The 20,615-nt window shown below is 43.9% G+C and overlaps 1 long non-coding RNA gene across 1 annotated transcript; it reads left to right on the forward strand.

Annotated features, from left to right (window-relative positions):
- Positions 1-975: 975 nt before the first annotated feature.
- On the forward strand, positions 976-20,613 carry LOC125703667 (uncharacterized). The gene is made up of 3 exons (XR_007380917.1): positions 976-1,068; positions 9,343-9,458; positions 20,226-20,613. It is a non-coding gene; the product is annotated as an uncharacterized LOC125703667 (long non-coding RNA).
- The last annotated feature ends 2 nt before the right edge of the window (positions 20,614-20,615 follow it).

Here is a 20,615-nt window from a genome sequence, read left to right on the forward strand (position 1 = left end):
CGCTGTATTTTGTGGCTCTTGGTGGCTGTTATATCCCCTGTTACCTTGCTATTAAGTCCCTCTCCATCCAAGTTTCCTTCATTCTAGCACAGAGCATCACAATCAGGGAAGGAGGAGCAGCATTCTCCAGGTTTCCCAGTCTTTTCCTGTGCTGTGAATACACACACATTCACCAGGTTCTCCTTCTATCACACAGCCTTTAGAATCACATAGCAGCCATTGCCCAATGGGCCAATCTTCACATCTTTTCACCTCGCATAAAAGCTCTGTTCTGCTACTTGCACAGACAAGCCTCCTCTGTAGACATTTCACAAAACTGAAGGCTCTGAGACAGTGACTTTGTTTAGAAAGCAAAAAACAGCACTCCACACTCAATCACACTGCTGCACAAAGCCCAAGGAGCAAAGCACAGTGCCTCAGTCTGGTCTGAGGGCGCATCTGTCCCACCGCACAGCCTGATGAGCTCTGCTAGCAGTGACACAAACCACACTGCTTCCCAAAAACGACCACAGGCTGTGCACACCTCACACCACATCCACCAGCAGAACCTGACCCCAACAGCCCAGTGCTCTTAACAGGGTCCTCCAATGGCTGACCCAGCTACATTTCAGTGCTATCACCCTATCCCCAAAGGTGATAATTTCTGAGAGAAAACAAAGGCAGAGAGGAGCTGCTCTACAACACATCTCCATTTGCAACAAACAAACAAACAAACAAACAAACGAAAGCCACCCCCAAAACTCAAGAAGATGCAAACATTTATTTTCCCAAAAGCCTTGTCCTTCCCAGACCGGTGAGGATCACTGCCCTTCGGGATGCACAAACAACACCGCAGCTCCCGGGAGCAAAGCTTTGCACTACAAAGCATTGAAACGGCCGCCACGCGCTCCGCGCTCGCGGCTTTGCGCATGCGCAGCAGCACTCCGCGCATGCGCACACCCTGCGCTGCTGTGCGCCACGTGTGAAATGGCCACGCTGTGGTGAAGGAGCTGTGGTAGCTGCAGAGCTGGGCGAGGAAAGCGGGCAGCGGCAGATGAAGGAGCAACCATGTTCGATGGAAGGGTGCAGGTATGCTGCTGAGCGTTGGGGGGTTTCTCTCAGCTGCGTGCTTTCGGGCTCCTTGGTTGCTTCGGGTCTTTGTGTGCTCCTCCTTGAGGTGGAGCCGCCTTTCCCTTCTGGGGCCTCGCGGTGTGTGGGTGCCGCACAGAGGTAACGGCCCAAAGCAGAGGTGGATGCCGGTTTCTCATCAGCAGCGCATTTGCAAAGCTTTCGCTTTGTCCTCTCGTTAGCATAAGTCTTGTTTTTCTGTTGTTCGTGATGATTCACTTTAAACTGTTGCAAATTCGTCTCAGCCATCTGAGGAAAGGGCAGCTGCAAGTTTTCTCGGTGCCTCTTTGCCCTTCTCCTAGCAGGCGGTGTGTGGGCATTGCCTGGGGGGGCAGTTTGGGCCTTCGCTGTGTCTTTCTGCTGTGTGAAATTGGAACTTCAAGATATTGATATGGATAATATCAGTGATTCTGGCTTTGAAAGCAACGTGGGCTTTTATTGCAGTTCCTTGGCACGTGATTAATGGTGGCTTTTATCTTTACCTTGGTGTGAAGTGACAGTTTGCCCAATAGCTTGAAATCTGCTGCTATTTACGGTTAGCTTGGATGATGAGAAGAGGGGGCTGGGACTCCTGGGTGTCTTCTCATATTCGATTAGTCAAAGGAAGGAGGTATCTATGGGCTGAGCTCTGTCATTCACGTGCTTTGTGGACATCAGGTTTCACATAATGCTTTTGCAGCTGCAGGAGTCTTGTCCTGGAGAAAGGCTCTTCATTTTTGGGTTGTGCTCTTGCACAAAACTTCTCTTAGTTTTACACAGTAATCCTTTGGGCTCCTCCCAGGACAGCTGCATTTGTTGCTATCATCCTCTTGGCAGTGTTTGCCTGCCGGTGTTGTAGAATATCCCCATTCTTTCTCTAGAAAGAGAAACTTAAAATCAGGGCTGTGCAACATCAAATGATGAGAGATCCTTCCAGAAAATTCCTGTTGGAATCAAGTTATGGGTTCATACTGTGCTATGGGGAGAAGGTGATGGAGTTGCTTGATGCTTCTCCTTCTGGATGCTCTGAATCACATGGGATGGGACTGTAGAATAAATAGAGTTCAGAAAGTACTTTCCTTTGCCACAGCCACCCAGGCTATAATTCAACAGGGTGCACACTCTATAAATTCCCTTTCACTGCTGGCATGTTAATGGCACTTGGGGAGATGTCACTTCAAAACTAAAATGAGCAATGACACACCGAGCAGCAGAAGGTAAATGGCTTTTAACTGGATAACATGTCATTTAAAGGCTAAATTATTTCCCTGCTGTCACTTCCCCTTACTGTTTTAGCGGGTGTTATTGGCCGTTACTGACAGTGGTTGAGAGAAGGGACGCCCTTGGCCCTAGGACAGGCTGATTACCTTTGTAGGTATCTGTTCATGGGGAAATGGCAGGCAAATAGAGCCAGAATCATCTTCACTTCTCTAGGGTATGTAAAATGACCTGCACAAAGGACACCACCAGTTGCACAGCAGTGTTTTTTCCACTGATGCTCAGATGCTTGTGTTGCCTCTTAGATTTGCTGTGAAGCAAAGTGTGCTGGGTTTGCTCCAAGGTCGTTGTTTGCGTCTTCCAGCCACGAGGAATAAGGTTTAAATGTACTGAGATCCTACAGCAGTTGTACTCTGATGACAAGATGTATCCTTAGGCATCCCTGTAAGACAACAGAATGGAGAAGGGACCCTGAGACTTGTTTTCTTTAGGGCTTCTGGATGTTTTCGGGTGATGGTGATTGGAATTGGGTTTTTTTTAGGTGCTGTGCTAAAATATCTAATGTCTGCAAGTGAAACCAGACCTCTTATATGTTGTCATCCTCAGTAGGTGGTGCAGGGCAAATGGGTTTTGGCTACACAGCTATGCAGCTAAACTGCTTTTGCATTTACTGCTGTGAACTGGTCTGAGCTACTTGAAAAGATCCAGCTTAGTAACTAACAGCTCTCCTCTATCTGGGCAAAGCCTGCAGTGACAGTTACTTAAAGGTGCCAGAATCAGTTTGTTTTTCCTTGAAGCTTTGGTGGAGCTTCAAGGAAGAGTTGGACAAGAGTTAGGAGTTCGACTAGACAGTGATGACTCTGTTTTTGCACAGAGTAGGACTTGAGTCTGTGTTTTAAATGCCTTTGTGGGAGGTGGGTGAGATGAAGCTCAGAGAATTGGTGCTGTTGTGTAGTGAAGCCATTCAAAATGCTTCGTGTTCCTTGTGCCTCTGGAGTTCCAAAGGTGCTTGGGTTAGAGTCATGCTTTGAACCTGAATCAAACAGGAGGGATTCAGCGTTCCATCAGACACGTAGAATGCAGTAGGAGGCTTTTAAGTTGTGTAGCAAACACTTGGAAAACCAGATGGTTTCTTTGCAACAGAATCCTGAACGTAACAGGAATATAGAAGATATTCCCCCTCCTTCTCTTAGCCGGAGCAAAGAATCTTTAAAATGCCTTGCATGTGTGCTAAATAAATAAATTTAAAAATGAACCTTCTGGCCAATCACAGTTTAGCTACCCTGCAATTAAACAAATCCACAAACTGGCAACACATTTACATCTCATTAGGAGGAGGCAAATGCTGCAACTGCATGAAAATTTAGAAATTAGACACAATTACCATGTTGGCTGGAGGCAGGAGGGGGGAGCATTGTTGAGGGAGGCTTTTAGGAGAAGTTTGATGGTTCCTTAATTGGCTGCTGCCTCCCCGGTCCCACCCAGCTCTGCTGTTTAAATGAATTACAAATAAAAAAGCCACACAACAAAATCACTGATGTTCTGCCTGTCTTTGCAGCACGGCAGCCCTGAGGAGCTCATGAAGCGAGACCTGCATGAGCTGCAAGCCTTGGGGTGCTTCCCTGACGTGGCACTGAGCAACCTGCCTGTTGCTGGGGGGCACTGAGGGCCTTTCACAGGATGAGATGTGGCTCAGGCATGCTGACCCTTCTGCTCTGGCTGTGCTCTGCAGCTGTGTCCATTCACACTCACACGAATGGTGGTTTTGAAGGGCTGGGATGCTCACAATTGTAGTGCGGTCCTTGCTGAACTTGATGGCTGTCTTTCTGTTGAGTGTTTTTCTGACCCCAGTGTGAGGTTTGCTGGTATGGAGTTACTTGTGTTGTTCAGCACCTTTCCTCTTGCCTTTATGTCCAGCAGTTGCTTTGTTCCTTTGCTTCTGAAGAGGTAAGAAGTGCCTTCATGCTGAGGTGGCTGTATTTCTAGGAGCTGTATGGTCTATGTATGGGAATGGGTGAAGCGAGGAGGTTGATTTCTTGAAACAGGTGCAGATATTAATAAGATAAATATTGCAGATAAAAAAAAAACCAAAAACAAATGCTGAACTACAATTATGTGGAGCAGTTGAGGATAAGAATGGCCTCAAATGTGCATCACTTCCAGGAGTAGAACCTCAGTTTTCTTGTTGAGTGTCTAGAGCACAGGATTTGCTTACAGCAGAGCAGTTGGAAGTAGATGATCTTAAAGCTGCCTTCCAACCCAAACCACTGTGTGATTCAGGTGCCTTTCCACAATAACACTATTTTGCAGGAGTGGAGGTAGAAATGCCCTTTAGAAGGTAGAAACTCTTCAGAAAACGTAACTGAGGATTTTCAAAAGGAGCAGTGAGGCAAAAGGAGCAGCTCTTCTGTCCTTTTCATCTTATGCTGGGCCAGCAGTGAGTTTGTCCATGGCAGCTGCTCCATGCTGCAGTGATGTTCCAAATCTGTGAACGAAAGGCTGCTGACAATCAGTTCCATTTGCTGCAGGGAATCACAAAGAGGTGAGGAATGAGAAACCTGACTTTTGCCAATCACCAGCTCCACTTTGTCATCTGCTTAATAGCCATGTTAAATGTAGCAAGTGTAAATCTTAGGAACTTCCTTGAAAAAGATGCAACTGCTTTCAAAATGAAGGTATATTTTAGGTATATGACTTCTGCTTCAGATCCATAAATAAAAGTTAGTATGTTACTTCCCTGCCTTCTTGGCACAGCAATGAAAGCAGCAGCCAAATTATGAAATGATTCCGAAAGGCTGTAAATATTAAAAAGGAGGAAAAGAAAGAAACAACAAAAAGCCACCACAAATGTGAGGGCTGGGTGCATTTCCCAAAGCTGTAGCCAATTACACACTGGTGCAGTGAGGGAGATAATTGATAGGACAAAGGGGAATGGGTTTAAACTGAGACAGGAGAGGTTTAGGCTGGATATTAGAAGGAAGATTTTCATTCACAGGGTGGTGAGGCACTGGAACAGGTTGCACAGAGGCTGTGGATGCCCCATCCCTGCAGGCATTCAAGGCCAGGCTGGATGTGGCTCTGGGCAGCCTGGGCTGCTGGTTGGTGACCTGCACACAGCAGGGGTTGGAGCTGGATGAGCATCGTGCTCCTTTTCAACCCAGGCCATTCTGTGACTTGTGATAATGTTGGTTTTGTGGTCTATCATAGAGTGAGAACCAAGCTCAGGCAGCACGTCCTGTGGGAAAAAACAGCACATGCACAGCAACACGTAAGCCCAAAAAAACCCCAACTTGTTCATTGTTACAGGTTAGGAAAGGTGATGGTGGTTGTCCTCTTATCCGTGTGCAAGGACCTTCTGTCTCAAAGCAGAATATTCAGTTACAGGTAAATAGTGCTTAGGTGTTCTTTGTATTTTCAGAAGATCTGAGGCCATTTTTTGGGGAGAACACCAGTTTAGTTTTCTTCACTTCTTTAGCAGCAGAATCCAAGTTGGCACAACTGAAACAAGTTAATTGGGGAATGAATAGAAAGTCCTACAGGCTGCATTGTACCCTGCCTACAAATTGATGCAGTCTGTCTGGTGCAGAGGAAGAAAGAGGAGGAAAAGAGGTTTTCCACATGTCCTCATCTGCTCCCTTGGAGAAAATGGGAGCAGAACAAATGTAAAAAAATAATAAAAACCAAACAACAACAGGAAAGGAAACAACCCAGAGCAAAACCCCTTAACTTTGAACTAGAAGCACTAAAAATATTGGCATGTTTCTGTTAGTACAGCCTGGACCTTCACTGCCTGTGGTGCTCAACTGACTTTAAGCAGCTTTGTGTTTCATCAGCATTAATACACAGCCTGCACAGTGCTTGGTGTTGTTTTCCCCACTCAGTATTTCCTTGGACACCTTGTTGTGTTTTTTCCCTTGGAGGTAGGTGGCTTTGAGATGGTCAGTTTCATGGTAGCTCATGTCTGTGTGAGCCATTAGATCAGTCATTCAGTTGGGCTCATGGTGACCCCAAGGAGAGGCTTCCTCATCCATCTGAGGAGTGATGAGCAGTGTTGATGAGTGAATGGATAAGCAATTAAGTACGTTGTGTCAAAGAACTGATTGAAGGTGTGGGAGTGCATAAGGGCTTTATATGGCCTGCTGTAGAAGAGAAATGATGTTGTCAGTGATGGAGGGGGCTGTGTGGTCAGCAGTGGACGAGTTCAGAGTTGTAAACAGTTCCTGTGGCATTTATTGTCATCCTGTCATTGAGGTCAGCAGGGTTTTGCCCCCGATGTGAGCACAGCCTTGGTGTGAATAGTTAATGTTGATGAGCTGCCATGGTTAACGCCATGCTTTGGCTGACATTCAGGGGGCTGCAGAACCTCTCTGGAACTCATTGCTATCCTTGCAGTATTGCTCTGTAGCACACAGGAATATATCATGCTTAAAGGAACGGTGCACAGCCGAGCAGAAAACCCTTTCGGCCCAATGCTGCTGCACTCTGTATCCTGTCCAACTGCCATGGTGACTTTCCTTTTGTTATTCATAAGGTAACTGTAGGAAGAGTTAATACAGATGGTGCTTCAGTGTGTGGCTTCTGGTTTTGGCTGATTTGGATTGGCTTCATTTTCATTTTATTATGAAGATATCTTGCTTAGGAGATCAAAAGTGGGCTCCAGCTGTTCTCATCATGCTAATTCATCCTTTCTTCCCTGAATGTGGCTCATAGGGATCTCAGGAGTAATTAACACAAGTGTATCCTGGTTTGGCCAACAGAAGAATTTTTGACTGGAACAGAATAAAATCTTTTTCACCTTGGCATTGAAGTAAAGAAGACTTGCTGTTACTTGGATTGGTATTTTTGCAGACACAACAATGATGTCTGGACAGATTAAATCTGAAGATGGATATGAAAAGTGAAAACTCAAAACCTGGTTATAGGGATTTGCAGGTCCCATGGAAACTGGATTTGCTGTCATCAGCAGGAGTTGCAGGTGTACAAATTTGGGCAACTGTAAGAATGAAATCATGTTTTAGCCTTTTGTTTCATATGCCTCAGTGCAAGTGGATTATTAACCTTGAGATCTTGGCTTTTGCAGCAACAGCTTTTGCTGGAGATGGACCATCATCTTGGTCTTTTCTGAGTGCTCCAGTGCTCCACTCTTAGCAAGAAAATAGCTGTTATTTCCTTGCCACCTAATTCTTGGTGTAGTCAAACAAATGTTATGAGATGAGTGTAAGTAGGTGTAATTCTCTTGTGGATTCCATCTTCTACCTGCATGCATGTGTTGCCTCGGTGTGCTGGCATGAGATCTGGAAAGCACTGGTTAAGAAATGCATGCTGCTCTGGGTTATATGAAGAGTAGGGGAGGAATTGAGAACAACAAATTAAAACGAATCTCATCTCCTAAAATATTTGATGACATGTACTCAATTTGTTATGCAGAGCTGCCCTTTCAAGCACGTGCAGGCTGGTAGGGTGAGCAGGGCTATGGGGGGGAGGATGAGAAGCAGCCCCAAATTGGTTCTGGGAGAGAACAACCACTTTCTGTAATCTGCAGTAGCAATAGCTTGGAAGACAGCCCTGATTTTGCTGTGAGTTAGCATGGGATGTGCAGCATGCTCAGTGGGAAGGAAGCTCTTAAATCAGGGTCCTCATGAGGTGTGTTTTGTGGTGTCTTATGGCCTGGGAATCTATGAGGTTACCTGTTTGCCTTACCTTGGATTGAGTGGCAAGTTGTCTGTGTGCTTGGACTGGAATCCCTGAGTGGTGGGTTTCTCATTCAGAGAGACCCTGATGTGTGTCTCAGGAAGAAGGAGGTGATTTTTGAAGCATTTTTTCTTGTAAAACTTCACTGCCATATGCATTCTTCTTTTAGTTCATCTTAGAACCTCTTTTGGTAGCACAGAACCAATGAAGACTCACTGGAGGCTGTGATCCTTTTCCCTCCCAGATGCTGCTTTATTATGAGGGGCGATGGGGGTTCTCCAGTTGGTTTCCAATGAGTGAAGGCTTTTTGTGCTGTCTTTCATCTCCCAGTTTGAGCAGGGGTGAGAGGTTCTGTTTGGTAAAGCTGTACAGGAGCTGCTTGAGAACAACAGGGAAATAAATTCCACGCTGGAATTCAGCAGCCCCTCCAATCAATGTTCTTTCCAATTAATTTCTTTGTATAAGGAGGACTTCTGAAAACAGTGTGCTGCTGTTAGCTCTGGCTTTAATTTATTTTGAAAAATGCATAATTATCAAGCTGTGAGCAAATTGCCATGCGTTTCACCTAGCTCCTTCTGAACTCATTCGCATTCAGAGCCGTTGATTAATGAACAGAGCAACAGAGGACAAGGATGATCCAACACAGCTGTGAGCTGCATACAGCAGGAGTATTGCCTCCAGAGGAACGTGTATTTGGGTCTGTGTTGCAATTCACTTTGTAAGGCAATGCTGCCCCTTATTGCACTGAAAGGCAAAATCTGTGTCCTGTGAGATGGACTTGTCCTGTTCCTTCCCTTGGGCTGTGAACGGGCAGAAGTGAGTCTTGTTTCTTACACTTTCCCTGTGCTGTGTTTATGCATAAGCTGTGCAAGTATATGAGCAAATATGGATGCTGAGCCCATGTTACATTCGTGTTTTCTAAAGGGAGAAAAAACAGCAAAATTCTGCAGGTCTTGTAGAGCAGAGCCATCTGGTGCAATGAAATGATGAGCTGAACAGTGGTATTTTCTCCTGTATTCACAGGAACTGAAGGATTCTTCAAACACGTGTTTGTAGAACCTTTTTTGTGTCTCTTTCCTTTGTGGCACAAAGTAGCTGACTGACAGCCTTCTATGTTAGTATGCATGGTGATGTTCCTTGCCTTCCAGGGACATTCACGTGCCTGTGAGGCTCATTCCTTGTTCCCACTTTGGGTCAGTTGTGCTACTGTGTGATTTCCTTTGGTCTCATAATGGTAACTTCAGAGGTGGCTGTGGAAAGTGGTGCATTTCATCGCTCTCCAATACACAGATTACACATCTCTCACTTCCAATAAGTTCTTGGTGACTCTTTTTCTTCTTTCCTCAGCTTCTGTTCCTGCACTCCTTAGAGCAACCACCAGTCAGTCTGGGTGTCAGCTGCACGTCCACCAGCAGATGTGAATTTGCAGTTGAGAAGAACAAAAGACTTTCTTCTGAGTGCAGGTCAGTGTCACTTCACCATTGACTCAAATTCTGGTTGGGTATGAGCTGTGTTACACCATCTGGTTTGTCATCCTTACCCTGGAACATCAGGGTCGTCATTCAATGTATGTTTGCACACTATTTCTAACAAATAGAAGTTGAGGTCAGTGCTGTTTCTTTGCTGCCACGTTTCCTCACAGGAGGAGCGATGTTCACTCACAAGTTCTGGTGATGGCTTCATGTGGTGTGGAAGCACCTGGCTGCTGTCAGTGTTACAGGTGACAGAACAGCCCTCTGGTTCTGGTTAAGTTCAGCATGTTATTAATCCAGGTTGGACTCAGTGGTTTAACAGGAGTGGAAAAAATAAGATGTGTATCTTTATTTAGGCCTCCCATGCCACGTTTTTGCTTTGTTTTGGGATATTTGGGGTGGTTTGATTTGTTTGAGAGGGAGCAGGAGTGTATTTTTTTGTTGGTTTTTAACTCCTGCAAGCTGAACTGCAGAAGCACTGATAATTCCAAGCCTTAGGTGAGACTTTGCCAGGATTCAGGGCTTTGTAGGATTGGGCTGTGATCCCTCTTATTTGCTGGAGCTTTGTGGCTTCCTGTTTCTGCAAGAGTTAAGAACTGTGTGTTAATATAATCAGGTTCAAACTTAATAACCCTCTAGGCTGCACAAGCTGCAAGCTGATACCATGGGAAGTAGGATATCAGCATGAAAAGGGGAGGAATAGCTTACTCTTTCAAATTTTCACTCAAGGATCAAAAAAAAAAAGGGCCTAGCATCTGAGACCAGCAGTTTCTCAGAACCCTGCTGCAATCCATTTATAAATTGCTTCTCCTCTATCTTCACCCTGGTTGTTGTTGTTATGCTTGTTATCTGATGGTTATTTAATCTATACTTTGTAATTACTTCCCTTCTGTCTTTCACTCCAACATACATTCATTTTCTTGTTGCACTAACACAGTGACCTCCGTTATTCAAGCTGTAAAAGTCAATTATGACTTATAAATGCTGCCTGTGATTTTCAAGTGGCATTTAGTAAATGGGTTCGTGTATTACCCACCTGTTAACCTGGTTCAAGTCAGGAACCACTCTTTCTCAGGCATCTCTTAAAAGCCTCTCTAGAAATACAGCTTTCCTTCCAACATTGCTGTGAAGGAGCATGGGCTGTCTTACCCCCAATGGACAATGATGTGTGTGATGCTTTGGGAGCAAACCATTGCATGTTTCCTATTTCTCACTGTGAAGTGGGAGCACATTTTTCCATCTTGCTGTATCGTGTTCTCATTGCACTCCTGTGTGGATTTTTGGATCTCTCATATTAAACATCAAGATTTAAGCTACCTTTGTACTATCTTATAGGTAAGAGGTATTACTGTTACCAAATGGATTACAAAATCATCTGTACCCAGCAGACAAACAGTTCCCAAGGGGCTGGTGGGTGGGGAGGGTTGTTTGTTTTTTAATCAAGCCTTGCTCATTAATTCTTGAAGCTTCTCTGCATATAGATTTTCACCTTTCATGCCTTTTCCTGGCTTCCTGTTGCAGTATTGAGATGTGAGCACATTACCAATGAAGTTAAGAGCCCATGCTAATAAGCTCTCTAGGCCCGTGCTAATTTTGTAGTAGAAGAAAAGGATGTATCAGAGGGAATTTGTTAGAGAGAGGTGCAATCATTCTAAAAACTCCTTGCTCTTCCTTGGTATGAAGGCTGATTGCTTTATTACTTGACATCACAAGGCAGCTTGCAGCAGCAGCTGGGTAGCATTGCTTTTCCAAGGACTCACCACAGCTTTTACACTCCCACATCCACACGTCTTGATGGAGGTACCTGGGGAATATCTATGCCTGTCACATAAGCTCTCAGACATGCCTATCTCCATACATGTTCTTACCTGGATGTGCTTCCACAGGGGAGAGACCTGCAAAGGTAGAAATTCAAACACGTGCCCTGCGTTTGAATGTGCATCAGAGACATTGGTTTATGTGTTTGTTGACTGACATACCAGGAATCTGCACAGTTGACACGTAGACATGCAGTTGTAGATGCACATTAAACACATGTACATGCTTTCAAGCTGATGAACATAAGCAGAAGGCTACCATCGTGCTGCATTGCCTGTAGTTACCTGAGCAAAAGTGGCATTTAGCAATTGGTTCTGAGGCTAATTGCAGAAAAGTAGGCAACAGTTGTTTGTTGCTGCCATATGATGCTGGTGTCCTATGCCCTCAGTTCATTAGAGTTGGATTGTATTGGAATGAGCTTCCTCTAGGAAACAAGGCTGTCTGTACCTGTAGTCACTCTTCATTAGATTACACTGTGGCATTTTCAGTTTCTCTACTGTGATTGCTGTATTTGCAGTGACACCTTTACATGAGCTATGTCCACATCCAGTTTATTCTGCCTCTCAGCATTAGCTTCAGGCTGTAGGGACTGTAATGTTATCTCTCATAAGCATCATCCTAGACTTTTTAAAGTTAAATGCTCAAATTCTCTTGGGAGAACTCGTCCTTTTCCCATCTTCTCTTTCTGTGCTATTTGAACGTGGTTGGTCCCATTAAAAAAAAAAAAATTAAAATGAAAGGGATGTCTGCAAGCAGACAAATACCTCATAATGGGGTTTTTAGGGAGGGAGATGCGTGGCAGTTTTTCTAAAGCATTTAGATATGGGTTAGTTGTCAGTGTGCCACCGTGTTCTGCATCAGTACCATATTTGAGCAAAGCTGAAGTACTGACTGATATAGCTTCCTTTTTTTTCCCATTAGAATTCCTTCTGCTAAAAGCAGCTGTTACTCCTTCATTTAAGATAGAGAATTAAGGCAGAGAAAAATGAGATGGATTGCCTGGGGTCACTGGCAGAACTAGGAGCAGAGTGGAGGTCTTGCAAATTGAAGCTCAATGCTTTAATTACATGCTCAGATTTAAAGGCTGACATTTGAGAGAAACTGAGGGAAAAGGAGAAGTACAGTCAGTAGAAGCAGGGCTGTGTGGCCTGGGAAGAATGCAGGGATGTCATTTGGACATGCTTCAGGATCAGGAAAGCCAAGGTGTGCATAGAACTAAACTTGGTGAAGGATGTGAAAAGTAGCAAGAGGGGGATTCTGTAGGTATGATGGTCAGAAGAGATGATCAAAGGGAGTGTACCTCATCTGATACATGGGAAGGGAGAACTGGCTTCAACAGAAATGAAGACTGAGAGATGCTCAATGAGTTCTTTACTCTTCATCATATTTGAAAAGACAAGGATGTCAGGTGAAGTCCCTGGTGACTGGAGAAAGGGAAACATCATGCTCCTTTCCAAGAAAAAGAGAAATGAAGGCCCAGGGAATTACAGCTGATAAGCCTCACCTCTGTGCCTGGGAAGTCCTGGTTCCATTTGGATACCTGGCTTTATGATTATAATGGCTTCTAGACTGGTTTGAAAGCATGATTATTATAGGAAGTTGCAAATGAATAACTAGAAGGCTCCCATAAAATCATGAATATAGCCAAAGAGTAAAGATGAATTAATACATCTTAGCATCATTCCTGAGCTTGTGCTCTCTCTTGTAGCCCTGTCAGTGCATGAACACATGCCTGGGGTTGGCTGGCTGCTGGCAGCAAGGGGAGAAGTTTAATAGCTCTGCTGCAAGTGTGAGAGCATTTCTTCACTGCATTCCCCTAGATTGGTTTGGATGGCTATAAATGTCTGAATTTCGTGTGTGCTCATTGAGAGATCAGTGTCCTCAGTGCTGTAAGCCCAGCTGGGAAGAAAGGCCTGTACAGGAACTGATGATAAAGAGAAAAGGTCTTTATTTCAAGAACCATAATAGCAAATTTGATTTCCACCAGCCTAGTGTTTATAGACTGGTTTTCTCTCCTCTGCAGGAAGCCAATCTTTGCTTTCACAGGGCCCCTGCTGGAAAAAAAAAAAATCAAATAGCAAATTCATGCAGGGGTTGCAGTAGCAAGAGGGCAGGTAAGGATGTAACTGGTTGTGTTTGTGGGAGGTGAGGGAAATGAGAGATGTAGGAGAATGGCTCGGTAGGGGAGGAAGAAGTTGCTGTCAGCCTCATTGCACATTGAATAGCTTGTGGAAAATGCTGCTATCTGCTCTGAGTCACCTCACCTAAACCAGGTCGTCTCTGATGGAGAGTGGGCCTTCTGTCTACCAGTGACAAAAGAGAAAGCAATGGGAAGGCAGTGCCAGAGTGTTTGTGGAAGTTACATTTCTCAAGTCGTCATTTTGGCATTCTGCTAAACAGAGGAAATGTGTTTGTACCCAAAGGAAAGGCTTTTGTCAAAATAGCTTCATGCATGTACTTATTTGTGTTGATAGTGGGGAAAAGTAGACTTTCAGTGAAAAATACATAAGCTTCCACTTTCAGTGGTGAGGTGGGCAGTGTGCAATAAAGTCTGGGTCCTCGTGGACACTCCTGGCCACATCTGGACTGCAGAGCAGGTATATGCACTGTGCCTCGTATTCCTTTCCTCCTTGCGTGTTGTTGCAATTTGCTGCCAAAGGAAACCAGGATGTGCAGAAGGAGGACAGCAGCCAAGTCTTATCTCAGCAGCAGCAGCCAAGTTGCTTCCAGACTGTTTTGGAAAAGGAGGATGCATGTCCAATACCCCTGCTGTAGACAGAGCTTATATTCCGTCCCCTTTGTGAATTCCCAGAAAGCAAGCCATTTATTTTTATCTGGACCAAAATCCTTTGATGCCCTTTAACAGATTCAGGGATTTCACTTAGAACAGAACCTGAGCGCGGCCGGAGGCTTGTTCACTTCTGAATCATTTTGCAAATGCTGCAAGCTGATTTTGGGATGCTAGTTAAATGGAAGTTTTCAAACGAAACCTGAGGGCAGCGTACTTATCACAAGGTATTCAGCACATTAGCCTAAGCTTCTTTCTTTTTATGTAAGATGAATTTTTCAGAGGGGAGATGCCCACTGGCCCCACAGAATAATATTTCCTCAGAGTGATTGTGTGGAAAAGGAGAGGAAGTAGAGAGAGATTGTAGCAGAAATAGATGCACAGTTACACCAGAGGAGAGCTGTCCTTTACAAAAAGTGGCCCTTCGATGCTGTGTTTCGTGAAGGTGAAGCTTGTGACTGTATGCATCTTCCATACTCCTTGTTCTGAAACTGCAGCCCTTCAGAAGTCAAATCCAAACCTGCTTATTGGGTAACATATTCAGTGAAGGAATGAAAAGGTGTGTTAGTGCCTGGAGGGGGGCAGAAGGGTGAATGATTGCTGTTCTTCTTGGAGCTACTGAGTAAATAAATCGTTGGAAGTACTAAGGAGGTTTTCTCAACTACTGTGGCCTTCAGTGTATCTCAGTTTGAGGAGTTTGGCTTGGTTCAAATGTTCTTGCTTGTGCAGTGTCTGAGCACTAGATGTTTTCACTGTGCTCTTGCTGGGCAGAGTTGTATTTGTACTTCCATCCATGCTGTTAGCACTAATACTGCGACAGCACTTATCACACATTGGCTTCTAAAAGCTGTAGAGTATGGCAGGTGTGGGATGGAGGCCCAGGAAGATTAAACACAGTGCATCTTTTTACACTGCAAGATGCAAAGTTTTACCCATTTGTCCTTGGTCTGGGACAGATGCTGAAGTACAAGACCTTATCATTTATGTGATATTATATTAATACTACATGCCACTGTTGCATTGTTCAACTATTCCTTTGGCAAGCTGGAAGTTACGCTGGCCATCTTCCATGCACTCAGTCTTGTGTTCCCTGTTTTCCCATGTAACGTGCTTTCTCCTAGGAAAGAATAACAAGGAATTTCCAAAACTGGTAATAATAATTCTAAGGCTTTCTAGAAGTCAAGGCTGGCTTCTCTAGAGCGTTCTCTCTCCTCTTCTGTAAGCAGTCTCTCTTCTACAAGTTCTCTTGAGCCCACACACTAAGTGAACTTGATGTGAGATGTGATGGATGTAGCTCTTAATTCATGTAATGTTCTGTAGTACCCTATGGACCTTGGCACTAGATGGGGAAGGAATTTCAGGATGCTAAATGGGATTCATTCTTGCATAGGCAATAATAAAATGACAGCCTTGCTTGTGATTACAGGGATCCTACTTGGCAAGAATCAGTGTGCTTCTACAAAAGCTGCCATCCAATGCCATCACTGCCATTGGTTTTTAGTAATGATAAAAAAGGAATAATTATGTGGACCTCTATTAAAACAAAGCAAAAACACAACAGAAACTTCTACTACAGAAGCTAAGTGAGATAAATAACCCCTGACAGAGCAAGAAGGCGATCTCACTAAATTGAATCCAGTCAATTTTAACATTCGCAGCGCTGGAGGCAATTTCAGACAGTATAAACGTAATGGAAAAAAACATATTCCTGAAGCTGACTTACAGAACTGTGTATCTGGGCCCTTGATGATGATAAATCAATGATCTAGAAAATAAAATCCCTTTCCTATTAACCAGATGGGCACACAAATTCTTCTCAGACTGAGATGTAAGCATCCAAAGTTTTCAATTAGCGTTTCACATCTCACTACCTTATAATTATAAGTAATTAGATTGGAATGCAGTGCAGACACACATATATAAACTGTCTTTCTCTTGCTTTCTCTCTATGTAAAGTGTCTGTCTCCTGATTGATACGATTCCTTAATTCTGTTGAGAGATTCTCTGCTAACATCATAAGAGATGCACTGGAGCAGAACTCTGAAATTGAATTACAACCTTTGTACTGAAAGGGAAGTTGTGATTACAGAGTCCTGCCTCTGCTATTTCTTCCTTCTGAACTGACTTTCTGAGGCTTTTCTGATGTTTCTTATCTCTGGTACCACAGGGTGTCCTGTTAGCTGCCTGGTATGCTCTGCTTTCAGTTGTCTCTGTGGTTGCAGGTGGTAATTAATGAATAGCTGGGCTCAACAGGAGGCTGGGCAGGGAGGTCTTGGGCCAGAGTGGGAGTTCTGACTGCTTTTCTTGGTGTGCACTGAGTGAGTGAGAGGTAGCCTGAACTTCATGCCAGTCTGGAAAAACCAGCCTCCATCTGGTTGCTCTGTGAAGGCTGGCAGCGTGGTTTTGCTGTAAGAGTCAGATAGGATTTCAGCATCTTCAGAAGAGCAGGTGGCAACACACAACATGTTAATGCTGTGGAGCATCCACCAGCACTGTGAGAGCTTGCAGGTTTAAGCTGTTCTGGTCTTAATTGTACTGAAACTTGAGAGAGAGAGATTGGAATTTGCCAAGTTTGGTGGTTGGAATTTGCTGTGGTGCAGTGGTTGCTCCCTGAGTGTATCATTGCACCTGTGTTTGATGCAGTGTGCAAGAGAAGATGTTTGCCTATTGAGCACACTGGGAAACCTGCATGCGTAGAACCAAACTGAACATACAGAGGAGGCACTGCTTCCAAAACAGCGGTGCAGGCAGCAGTGTTGAAGTCTTTGTTTAAAACTTGAAAGAGAATGAAAACTTGGTGATACTTTTCCCATAGTTTCATTCTCCTGAAGCGAGAGGCACAGCTCTGCTATGTGGGCTCTGTGCAGTTTCATACTACGTCAAAGTTTCTGCATCTTTGACAGGGTGAATGATTCAAACAGTCTTTATATCTTTGTGGTCACTTCCTTTCATTGACTGTTGTAACAGAGGTTTCTTGAATGTAATTACGCTGTCATTACTCCAGTTTTGTTTCCAAATGTGTAAATAATGCCTATTCCTATGACAGGGAGGTTAACTTCATGACAACATAACAGCCTTGGATATTACTCTTAATGAAGAGCTATTAAACTCCAGATATCTAACTACATCATATTTATGTTGTAATTATTGCTACTTGCTTGGTGCATTTCCAGTTAAACAAATTAGTGGCAATTTCAAAAAGGCTAAAACAAATGCCTTGTGTAAATGCACTGCGGTTGTTGGCTAATTACAGAGTAATGATGTGGTTATGAAATATGCTCTAATACAACTTTGCTCCTAGTTTGCACTCTTCTTTTCCCCCACTGTCACTCAGGTTTCCTCATGGCCATGCCCCACACCTTTAATGCAGAGGGCCTTGCATCCCAAGAGCATTAAATCATGGCTTTGCATGGGTGTATTCATCGTGATAAACTGACTTCAGCACCCAAAAAATAACAGAACTGATGAAAGCCTTTCTAGGCATGGGATGTTTATGGCTTCCTTTCTAACAAAATGCTCTAATCTTCCTTATCTCAGGACACTGACTGCATGCCTTGTATTTATTTACCTGTTTACGAGATCTGCGGTGGTTTTGTTATCTGCCTCCTGTCCCTCCGTCACATTTGACCAAAATGGCTCAAATCAATTTGCAAACTCAAAGACACAGATGGGAAGCAAGGCTAAAAATCTGTGTCTGTGCAGTAAGGCTGAGGCAGAACAGCCCACACAGAGGTTTTGTTGCCCTTCCTCAAACTCTAATTTCATGCAGCTTCATTCTTAAAGATGTGTTCCACTTGTATCCTTTAGGATAATGGGGTTAATAGGAAGTCCTAGTTCTTGTGCTCACAACACACATTCACAGGTACACACTTTGCCTTTCTTTAAGCTGTCATCTGTGGCTACCCGACAGAAATTCAATAAACATCCTTTGTTTCCCTCATTCATTAAAATAACTGGGTATAAAGCAGTGTCCCCAGAACCTTCACATTGTCCTTTCAAGCAGCCCTTCTCTTTTTGCTCATCGTTAAAAGGGAACATTCCGTTCAATGTACCCTGTGGCATTCAAAAACCTGTTGAGGAACCTGGTGCAATCAGCTGTTTTCCAAATCCAGACTGGAATAGTCATAGTCACATTTATAGAGGGCTGTCAGTCCAAGCTTCGATGTTCTAATTCTGTGCATGCAAAATCCTAGGGAAGAAAAATATATATTGTTTCAGGAGCAGTCAGGCATGAAAAGCAAAAGGTTTTTATCAGAGCTTGTAGGAGAGACCTGACGCACAGAGCTGATAGTTCAGGGTGTTAACTTACAATGCTGCACACAGAAACACATCCTGAATTTCTCTCCCCCAATATGTTTCTACATATGGTTGCAATTCACATGACATTTTGGAAAATGCTTTGCACGCTGCTGCTTGAGGTTTTTCATCTATGTATTTAGATGTATTTTTTTCCTTCTGTCCTCTGGAAGGCAATGGTTGAGACATCTCTGTTCTCCAAGCTCTGTTTGACACAGGTGAGGTGGGAAACTCTTCTTCCAGGAACAAGTGAATGTATGCTGAAACTGATAGCTCCAGAGCAGAAACCTCCACCATAATTCCAGGTTTTCAGCACTGATCTGATGCTGGGACTCTTTTGAAGCCAGCACAATCCTTTTTACAACAGGGGAGTTGATGAGATGGAGAGAAATGGTGCTTTCAAACCAGTGATTCTGACTATTTGAGAAGAAACCCTTTTCACAATTAATCCTGAATTTTTGCTCTTGGAGCTTTTATGATATGAAAGAAATGCAGGAGCTTTGAAGTCCATTTCAGCAAAAGCAAGAAAATTTCCACTCCATCTGTAATTCCAGACCTGCCTTCTGAAATAGCCATTAGTGGTATTTTTACAGTAGCATTTCCCCATCATGTGAATGTCCAGGTGGGCAGGCTTGTTCTCCTCCTGCTCTGTGTAAATTAGAGCAGGGAACGGGCAGGCAGGGCTCCTGGGTTTCATTTCCAACTTTACCACTTATTCCCTGTGTGTCCTATGAGTAACGTTTTATTTTAGCTTATGCTTTGTTTGTGAAATCGAGCTAATTACACTTTTCCTCAGGGAGAAGGAGGAAAGGCACTGAGGCATAAGTCAGAAAACAGCACAGGAGAAACTTCTAAAAACTTTGGCTACTACTGGTTCCCCCAGTGATTTCTGATGCTGTATTTCTGAGCAGGGTGTTGCACAAAACCAGTCGCCCGTGCAAGTTTATAATCTAAGCTGTAATCATAGAAAAATTTAGGTGTTTATTGGGAAAGCATATAGTTTGTGCTAAGCTTGTTCCTAAGCCTTTGCAGATTGGAGTGCAAATAAGCAGTGGGAAGAATGGTTTGTAAAGAGTGAAGCAGTTGGGTGGGTAATAATGGACTTGTGACAGTGTAAGCATGCATCTTGGTGCTTTTAATATGATTTGAATGCACACCACCTTAAGTGGTGTCCAAATTTATCACACATTGTCATAAACTGAAGTATGTAGATAAGGAATCTGGTGCCTTTAGCTTTCTCTGAAGTTCAGTTTAAATAGAGATTTATGTGCAGAGCACAGCTGATGCCATTTGAAATCTCAGCTTTGGTTATGGAAGGAGCCTGGAGTAAGTAGGATGCTAATGTGGTTACCATAGGGAATGGCTTTAAAGTAAGGAGTGATAAATGCAAGGCAGTATCTGTAAAATAACAGACTTTGTTCATCACGTCAGTAAAGGCAGGTGACTGTTAGAAGCCAAAAACATCTAGGAAGAAAATATGCATGAGGTAGGAGGCGGGCACACGCTGTTAGTTGGAGTCACATCATGTTTCATAGACAGGCTACAATTCCCCTCCTTGTCACGAGGAGAAAATAATGGGGGAAGCTTTTCAATGGCACAAGGGCAGTTTTATACAATTTGTATTGCAAGCCAGTGACCTTAGAGTGACTGCTGGCCTATCAGAAGGGCTTTGAAACGAAACCCTTCCTTTAGTCCTTGAGTTAGAGGCAGACAAACAATGCTTTACGTGCACACTCCATCTGCTAACCTTGGGTGGAGTCCTTTGCATCTTTTGATAAGCTTTTTAAAACGTACCAGAGCTGCTTTGTTTCCTTGGCCTCAAAAGGGTGGAAGCCAAGAGAGATTTCATCGTTCAGGTGCCATGAATAAAATGACCATGGAGGTGGAATCCTTTATTAAAAAAAACCAACAACATTCTGTGCATCAGCAGAGCTGGACAGACTGCATACAAGTGTGAAGTGATGGCTATAACAGCAGCATGGGACTCTTGCAAAGGCGTGTGTTACAGCCCCTGGCTTTTCTGCACATCTGTCTGCTGGGTTTTCATCTCCATCTGAAACTCCTCCCTGCAGGACGTTGAGCTGCACGATGCAGGGATCCCTTGCTGGTGGTTTCCTGCTGCTCACTTGCACACAGAGGAGTGGGTTCTGTCTCCCAATGAAGCAGCAGTTTTCCTACAGGCTACAGCACTGCTGCCTTCCCTGCATCCTTGCCTGTCTTTCATGTTTTAAATTTGACACATTTAG

Source organism: Lagopus muta, chromosome 22 (genome assembly GCF_023343835.1).
Source record: "Lagopus muta isolate bLagMut1 chromosome 22, bLagMut1 primary, whole genome shotgun sequence".
Lineage (NCBI taxonomy): Eukaryota > Metazoa > Chordata > Aves > Galliformes > Phasianidae > Lagopus > Lagopus muta.